Source organism: Canis aureus, chromosome 5 (assembly GCF_053574225.1).
Source record: "Canis aureus isolate CA01 chromosome 5, VMU_Caureus_v.1.0, whole genome shotgun sequence".
Taxonomy (NCBI): domain Eukaryota; kingdom Metazoa; phylum Chordata; class Mammalia; order Carnivora; family Canidae; genus Canis; species Canis aureus.
In genome coordinates, this window is record NC_135615.1 from 54,136,502 (window position 1) to 54,145,239 (window position 8,738).

General features: G+C 43.0%; 1 long non-coding RNA gene across 3 annotated transcripts in view; it reads right to left on the reverse strand.

Moving 5' to 3' along the window:
- Window positions 1–3,957, reverse strand: part of LOC144314198 (uncharacterized) — a 53,237-nt gene extending 49,280 nt beyond the window's left edge. For all 3 annotated transcript variants that reach the window (XR_013380005.1, XR_013380003.1, XR_013380004.1), the window contains exon 1: window positions 3,744–3,957. This is a non-coding gene — a long non-coding RNA (uncharacterized LOC144314198). The remainder of the gene's footprint in view (window positions 1–3,743) is intronic.
- Between the last annotated feature and the right edge of the window lie 4,781 nt (window positions 3,958–8,738).

Genomic DNA, 8,738 nt, shown 5'->3' on the forward strand with positions numbered 1-8,738 from the left:
CATTAATGCTGCCTTGAGGATAATTAATATTGCTTTTGTTACTTGCCTGTTGCATGGTTTATTCCAATTTATTGAGAGTGGACCCCATGCTTAGAGGTTAGAGCAGAATACCATCTGGATTTGAGATCCTCCTGTGCCATTTACTAACTCGGACCTTCAGCAAGCTAACTAACCTTTTTGCACCTCTTTCTTCTGTGGATTCAATGGTAACAACTAAATCTTGGAATGTTGGGGGCCCCTGGGTGGCTCAGTGGTTGGGCATCTGCCTTCGGCTCAGGGCGTGACCCCGTGGGTCCTGGGATTGAGTCCCGCATCGGGCTCCCCACGTGGAGCCTTCTTCTCCTTCTCCCTACGTCTCTGCCTCTCTCTGTGTCTGTCTCTCTTGAATAAATAAATAAAATCTTTTAAAAAATTCATGGAATGTTGGCAAGGATTAAACTGAATGAGATAATTTAGATAAATCATTTAGCACAGTCATGCTTGGTACATCAAATTCACTCAAATACTCTTATCATTATCATCATTAATACATTTTTTCATTATGATTTTCTGAGCTTGCATCTAACTTATCTTAAAAAAAAAAACCTGTATTTGCCCCCAAAGTAATTTTGATGGTAATTCCAGCATATAGTATGACTAGTGAATAACAGGTCCCTCATGTACCTTCATTTTGTGAGTAGAACATCACATTTATTCAATGGCTATTTATAGAATTTTTACTGAGTACACAGCAGTATCTATATATGTCTCAACTTAATATACTTTTCCCCCATTTTCAGCTCACTTCTTTTTAAAAAGAACACCGTGTAGCTAAAGAACTACTTCTTTTTTTAAGATTTTATTTATTTATTCATTCATGAGAAACACAGAGAGAGGCAGAGACAGGAGAAGCAGGCTCCATGCAAGGAGTCTGATGCAGGACTCAATCCTGGGACTCTGGGATCACACCCTGATCCAAAGGCAGGCGCTCAACCACTGAGCCCCCCAGGCATCCCTCTAAAGAACTACTTCTGAAGGAACAGTGTAATATTGGTGTAGTTAGTACATGACTGTCATGCTTATTTGACTTCAAACATCTTTCTCAAGTTAAGGTGTGGTAAAGTGCAGGTTGTTGAGAATGGGCATCAAGAGCCTAGGAATCTGATATTAGCTGCCTAGCAAATAAACTAGTCCTGTGATTGCAGGTGAGCCATTTTACCTCCCTGGGCACTGATTTCTTTGATCATGAAAAGATAGTCTTCAAATAGCCTGATGATTTTTAAATCCGGTCAACTGGACTCATGAGTGGACCTAATCATATCATCCTTCCCTCTCTAGAAACATAAGCATACAAATTTATAGTTAGCATTCGATTTTAAAAGGTCCCTGGCTCTCCTCGAAGCCTACCCGGAGAAGCTCGGAGGTCCATAGGCCAGCAGTGCAGCATCCCCGGCCCAGAACAAGGCTCTCTGTTTTATGATTTTGAAATTTTAAACCACACCCCTTACACAGAGCCTCTACTCAGAAATAACAGGATTGAAGCCTCTTGCTAGATAACATGTCATCTCACACCTCCAGATAACTGACCTTGCACTACTTTAATGGCAGCTTTTGCCCAAATACGCTGACAGGAATACAGTATCTCAGGAAAAACATTTGTAATCAAAACCCTTGGGCAGATCTTGAATAATCACTTGACATCAGTTCCATGGAAACTAATTACAAGACTTGCCCTAAGCACCACAGCTTTCTAACCATTACCATGAGGAAAACTTGTGCTCATATTCTTGGGCCTCAGTCCTTCAATCCAGCTATTTTCATCAAAAGTATGTGGCATGTCTTCTTCTGTGAAGACAGAAGCCGAGGGAAAAGGGAAAGTCCTGCTGAACCAAGTATTGTAAAGTGGGACAGGAAAGGTGGTGGGTAAAGAAGAACAGAAGGTGTCCAAGAGCCCAAACAGAGCAGAATATTCATATTTTAAAATGATGCTATTGTGGATGATCCTGTTTCATAGACCAACCCGATGACCTCAGAGATCAGAATGATTCAGCCCCTCACATACCACACATGTTCTCGCTCTCTCTCACATCACATATGCACGTACACCTGCATGCACGTGCACACACACACACGTGCACACATGCAGAGGATTGATAATATCTAGACTCAAGCCAAAGCCCTGGGGCAAGAAAATATCATAGGCAAAATGCTGAGATGATCCCAATGCCCCTTGCCCTTGTATAATCTCTTCCCATCAGTGTGGGTAGAATCTGAATGTAATGATACATCACTTTCATGATTATGTTATGGCAAAGGGAATTTTCGAGATGTAATTAACTTCCCAAATCAGTGGAGTTCAAGAGAGGGAGAGTATTCAGGTGGGCATGACCTTACCACAGAAGACCTTTAAATCTGGATCCAGCGATCGAAGATGGAAAAAACTAGAAATTAGAAGTGAGTGCCAGAAGGATTTGATGTAATTTGATGGCTGGCTTGAAGGTGGAGGGGGCCACATGGCAAGGAATGTAGGGATGCTTGTAGAAGCTGAGAGCAACCCCTAGTAAGCAAATAAAAGGGGGGGGGGGATGTGAGTCCTATACATTCAAGGAACCGAATTCTGCCAACAACAAGAATGAGTTGGGAGGTGGATTTTCCTTCGGAGTCTCCAGATGAGAACGCAGTCCAGACAATACCCTGATTTCAGCCTCATGCTACCCTAAGCAGAGAACCCAGTCAAGCCGTGACGGAGGGCTGACCTACAGAGCTCTGAGCTGATTAACGGGTACTGTTTAAGCTGCTGAACTTACTATTCATTACACAGCAACAGAAAACTAATGCAGGAAACAAAGTAGAAAGATGTTTGTATCTCAGTTCTTAACAATCAGGCACATGGAAAAGATTTTTTTTTCTACCTTTTTAAAGGCAAAATTCATACGCCTTTAGGCTGTGCTTGATTTGCCTAAGCAATCAAATCAGGCTATTTTATACTCAACAAATACTTACTGAGTTTCAGGTGATATTTTAGGAACTGCATATAGAAGTATGAGCAAAGTATTAGGATTTCAGTTTTTAATGTATTGAACCGGTGAAGACCAAGAGAGAAGTAGAAGTAGAGAATTTCAGGTGACTTGGTTTAACACCCATGTCAATATCGTACAGTACATCTGCCCACATTTTAATACACACACATATATAATTTATTCTTATAGTATTTTTATAATTTATTGTCTGTGTTTCATAACTTTCATTTGATTACGTGCAGCATCTCACAAATAATGGGATTTTTAACGTGGTTCTATGCTACATCAATTGAGCAATATATTCAATTTTATACTAAATTTGAGGTTTTTGGGGGTTCATTATGTTTATTCATGAAATATTTTTGAGCATCTACTATGCGTCAGACCCACTCTTAGGCCTTAAATATGTGAGGATTAAAATGAAAAATTGTGACTTGAGCTTACAGTCTGCAGACACCAATGCACAACAATCATACATACGTTATTATTATACAAACCTAAGTATACGTTGATACCGGTTTCACCTCCCATTCAAAGCAGAGCGTGCCTATGGAACTTTCAGTAGAGTATCCCCTGCTTCCTGAAGGTTTGCTATTAAGCCACTCAGCTTTATGAAAAACCTCCATTAGTACCTGTTTAGAGGATTTTCAGCTTCGGGAGAAAAGCCTTTATCATCCTAATGTAGGTGATCCGGAAAAGTGACAAGGCAGGGGGTAAACTTTCAGAAGGCGGGGGATGACCTACCTGTACGTGTACATACTGATGCGCGTGTGCACACCTTTGTAGCTGTGAGCTCCTTCTCTGTATGAGTCTCTTTTTCTATTTAAGAACAAACTGGATGCCCTCTGGAGTAGTGGTTTTGCCCTCAGATAACATTTAAAGACAATTACCAGAGTTTAGAGAGACTGGGGGGTGGGGTGGGGGGTTAATACGTGAGGGTGGAGGCTGAAAGCCCAATCCTAGGGCTGTGGTGGTGGGGGTGGGGGGCTCATCAGGTAGGAACAGCAACGGCCAATGGCAGCTGGCCTGCTGCCGGTGTTCCAGCCAAGAGCTGACTTCCCCACCCTCTCCTCGCTGGCGATTGGTGGAACAGTGTATCACATGGTTAGATGCTGAGACTACCTGCCCGAAAAAGGGCAGGCAGCTGGGGGTGGGATAGAGCCCTGGGGAAGGGGAGATAGAGTCCTGGGGGAGGTAGGGATAGAGCCCTGGCGGGGGGGAGGATAGAGCCCTGGGAGGGGTGGGGATAGAGCCCTGGATGTGGTGGGAAATAGAGTACTCGGAGTGGTGGGCATAAAGCCCTGGGGGGGGGGAGGGGAAAGAGCCCTGAGGGGTGGGCATAGAGCCCTGGGTGGGGGATAGAGCCCTGAGGGCATAGAACCCTGGGGCGGGGGCGGATAGAGCCGTGGGGGGTGGGAATAGCATCAGGGTCCTTGCTTCTGAGGACTTTGCTAGGCAGGTCTGGAATCTAGGCCACAGACCGCCGAGGCTCTGCAGCACCTGTGCAGCCCCAGCAGGTGGGGCCTCCGGGAGACCCGGACCGCCTCCATGAGACCGCCTCCCACAAGATGGGATCCCCCGCTCCTTGATATGTATGATAGTCCTATTTACTGGCTGTCTTTTTAGTTAAAAGAATCATTTTCTTGTTTTCCATCAGATGTTGTGGGGTTATTACGTTTGCCTACTTTTCAAAGAGGGAAAGCGAGTGTGCTTGTCCTACAGGGTGGAGAATGTATGACCTTGTTAAAATCTTGAGAACTGGGAGGGTGTCAGAGTTAGAGTCCTGTGGTCTGCAGGGTTGGGCTGAGAGAAATTCACGTGTGAACATCTGGAGGAAGCCAGAGATTGGTGGGGTTTTTTTGTTTTGTTTTGTGTTACTGGAAAAAAAAAAAAAAAAGATCAGTATGACTACGGCACAGAGACTAACTTGTAGGATTTACCAAAGCTTCTTTCTCAGTAGTACTAATTCAGTGAATGACCAAGAGGTCCTTTTCTTGGTTCATCAAAAATTTACCTTGATTTTCTCCAGATGTTATGGTAAATCATTTTTCATAAATGGTTGCAACAGCCTTTAACGGTGTTTCTCACCATTTAGATTTTTTTCTTTAGTAGAGGCAATTTGAAATTTGCAAGAATTTCCTCATTCCCCAAATATAAATCCAAAGTACCTCAAGTACAGAAACTTTAGCCGGTAACTAACAATGAAGTTAAATGACTTCGGTGAGATTAACTGCAAACTAAAGGAAAATTTTGTTTATGTATGGTTTTAAATTGTTCTGCCTTTTTGTTTTCAGTATTCCTCCCGCGTGCTACCAATAACATTTATCATTGTTTTTGGCAACTCAGGTTTGAATCCTCTTTCAGTGGGGACATTCCCTAACATGATGGAAACTGCCTCCTAGTCGAAAAGCTAAAAAAAAAAAAAAAAAAACAGCTATCCAATTGCCAAGCAGGGCAGGCAGCTAGGGCAGGGCAACGTCGTTTGGTATAAAAAAATTTTAAGTGCTATAAACATTAAAGAAAACTTACATTTTGTTATGAAAGAGTTTGGAATGTTCTTCCCTTACATCTTTTCATGGCTGGCTCCCTCTTGTTACCTGGAACTTAGAGATGTCTCCCCAGACCACCCCATGCCCACCACACCACCCTGCACACCTGCAAAAGAAGTTGCTTCTGTCCATGCTGGGCCATAGTGTTAAAGGCAAGAGTTGATCTCAATGTCTTTAAAACCCTTCTTTGAAAACAAATGAAAAGTCATCAGAATCTATTTAAAAATCCCATCCAATATAAGCTGCCATAAACTTTATAGTTTTTGAAAAGAATACACATTTTTTTGGAAAGTATTTTGGCTACCTCTGGGATAATCCATTGTCTGGCTGAGTCTGTTAACAATGACTCAACTTCTGGTTACTTGACCTACAGCCAAGCAAGGGCAAGGTGTAGGGCAGTGGGAAGGGCCCAGATCGTGAGCCCGTTCTCAGCGGCCTGAGGAGTCTGGGTTGATCCTGAGAACCGCTGGCACTATTTGCAGGACGTTTACCTAGTCTGATTGCTTTTTAGGAGATCTGGCCAGCGGCGCCTGGGTGGCTCAGGTGGTTGAGCTACGAACTCTTCCTTCTCCACTCAGGTCATGATCTGGGGGTCATGGGACGGAGCCTGCACCTGGCTGCACCTCGGGGATGGGGGGGGCAGGGGAGCCAGCTTGAGATTCTCTCTCTCCCTCTGCCCCTGCTTTTGGGCCCTCTCTCACTCTGTCTCTCGCTCTCTCGCTCACTGTAGCTCTTTCGCTCCCTCTTGCTCTATCTCTCATTCTTTTTCAACGTAACTCACTCTAACCCTCTCTTTTTGCTCTGTCTCGCTCTCTTTCTCTGTCTTTCTCTTGCTCTATCTCTCTCAATCTATCTCACTCAGTCTCTCTAAAATAAACAAGAGCAGCCCGGGTGGCTCAGCGGTTTAGTGCCGCCTTCAATCCAGGGCCTGATTCTGGAGACCCGGGATCAAGTCCCACATCAGGCTCCCTGCATGGAGCTTGCTTCTCCCTCTGCCTGTGTCTCTGCCTCTCTGTGTGTCTCTCTGTCTCTCATGAATAAATAAATAAAATCTTTAAAATAAATAAATAAATAAACAAGTTTTAAAAAAAGGTTAATCTGGGTAAACTTAACAGTAGCGTCAGACAGGGGAAGTACTGGGAAGATGCTAAATTCTTGCATCCTTTGGTTTATTTAACTTCTCCAGTTTTCCTGCAGTGAGCATGCAGTGACTGGGGGAGAAGAGGAGGGAGAAAAATTAAAGAGCCTTTCACGTTTTTCCTGTGTTCTGTAGTCCTAGAAGTGATACCTGCTGGATAGCAATCTGTACCTTTTTCTGCTTATTTCTTCATACTCTTGCTCTATCTTCGGTATGAAAGCTAAAACATATTTCACTATGGAAAGATAGCTTTTTGCATTATTCCAATAATTATGAATATTGCACTCAACTGCTGAAATATTCCTTCTAATAACCAGCACTGATCAGATGGCCCGCTCAGTAATTATAGGTCTTTGCAAGAGCCTGGTTAACTGCTATACCCGTGTATCTCCAAGTGGGTTTCTTTGGTCTACCAACACCATTTGCACTGGGATGCTTGTTAAAAATGCAAGTTCCTGGGCTCTGGGGCAGTCCTACTAAATCTGAATCTCTGGGCTTGGAGCTTTAGGGTCTGCATTTTAATGAGCTCTCTGTGACTGTTAGGCATATTAGTTAGGAGGCACTGATTGAGTTAGTGCTTCCCAAATGAGTCAGGTTGGGATCACCTTGGGAGTTCATTAAAAATATATCTGCGGATAACTCCTAAAGACGTACTCCGTGTATGTCTGACGTGGGCTCAGGAACAATATTTTATGTGCCCAGATGAGTCCAGTGGGAATCAGTGGCCTCACCTGTGTGCTTGATAGCCTCATGAATGAGACCCAAAAGAAATGTCTGCATTTTTCAGAGTCCCTTTTGTCTCTGGACACAGTAGCTGAGTGAACCAAGGGTTATCTTACCCCTGAATTATTCACCAGTACAGAGGACTTTGGTGTGAATCCACAAAACTTCATTGTCTGAATTTCAATCAAGTATTTCAATGCATGTGCTCAATGTTTAAGGTGGTGGTTGAGAAGCTAGGATAATCAGTTGACCAAGGTAGTTTGCAGAGATGGTCTGAAATGCATTTTAATATCCTTGAAGGGTACAACCTAAATGTAGTCTTCACTTGGCAAAACAAAACAAAAACACCCCCCCACACACACACACACACATAGATCCACCCTCTTTTTTCCTAAATGATAGCAGAAGTCTGTTACAACTAATAAAAGACTGAAATACAATTCCTCTAATGTGGCAAGGTCCTAGTGGAACTAATGGCATTTCAGAAGCAGATGGAAGTAGCACCGTCTTCACAGCATTGAAATGAAACCTCTGGCAAATTATTAGTGACCAGCAGGAAAAAAATAGATGAAATCCTGGGTAGCAAATGAGAGCAAATGCTTGAGGTGCCCTATAAACTGTGGAGAGTTTGGTTATCAGCTAAAGATCATGAATTCTCTGAGAGACTAATAAATAGAACAATGTGTTGTATTATGCTTAGCATGTCTGGAAAGAACCGGGAATCAAAGCAAAACTGAAATTGGAGTCAGCTGTCCTACCTGGAAAAGTCACCTGTGAGGTGACTGTGAACTGCTTTTTCATGAAATGGAGTGCTGCATTAGATGCAATCACTAGCTTCAGCCTGGGACAATGCAGTAATTGCTGGTGGTGAAAAGCGATTATCAGCTTTCAGGCTGCTAAAGACTCAGGTGGCACCAACATTGTAAAGTGGCTCAATATTTGGACAATCGATTTTTTCCCCTCTCTTCCCCTAGTCTTCAAATGTTAAAGGGCCAGAGAAAAAGGGCTGAAAATTTATTGCAAGTTAAGAACGGCATCTTTACAAAAAAAATTCAACAGTTTTTCCCCAAAAAAGAAGTATGCTGTAGATCTTGAACTATGGTGTTTTCTAAAGGTTTTGTTATATCAGGAGGAAGCACAGAAATCAAAAGGGAGAAACTCCTCTAAGTCGTGTAAAATTCTTAGCTACACCTTCTAGGTACCAGGCACTGGGTCCATTAGTGGCCTAAAGGAACAGACAGCCCGGGAAATGGAAACAGACACCTAAATATTTAATCATTTTAATAAAAGACGGTGTTAAAGGCATATAAAAAATGTGAAAAGAATTAG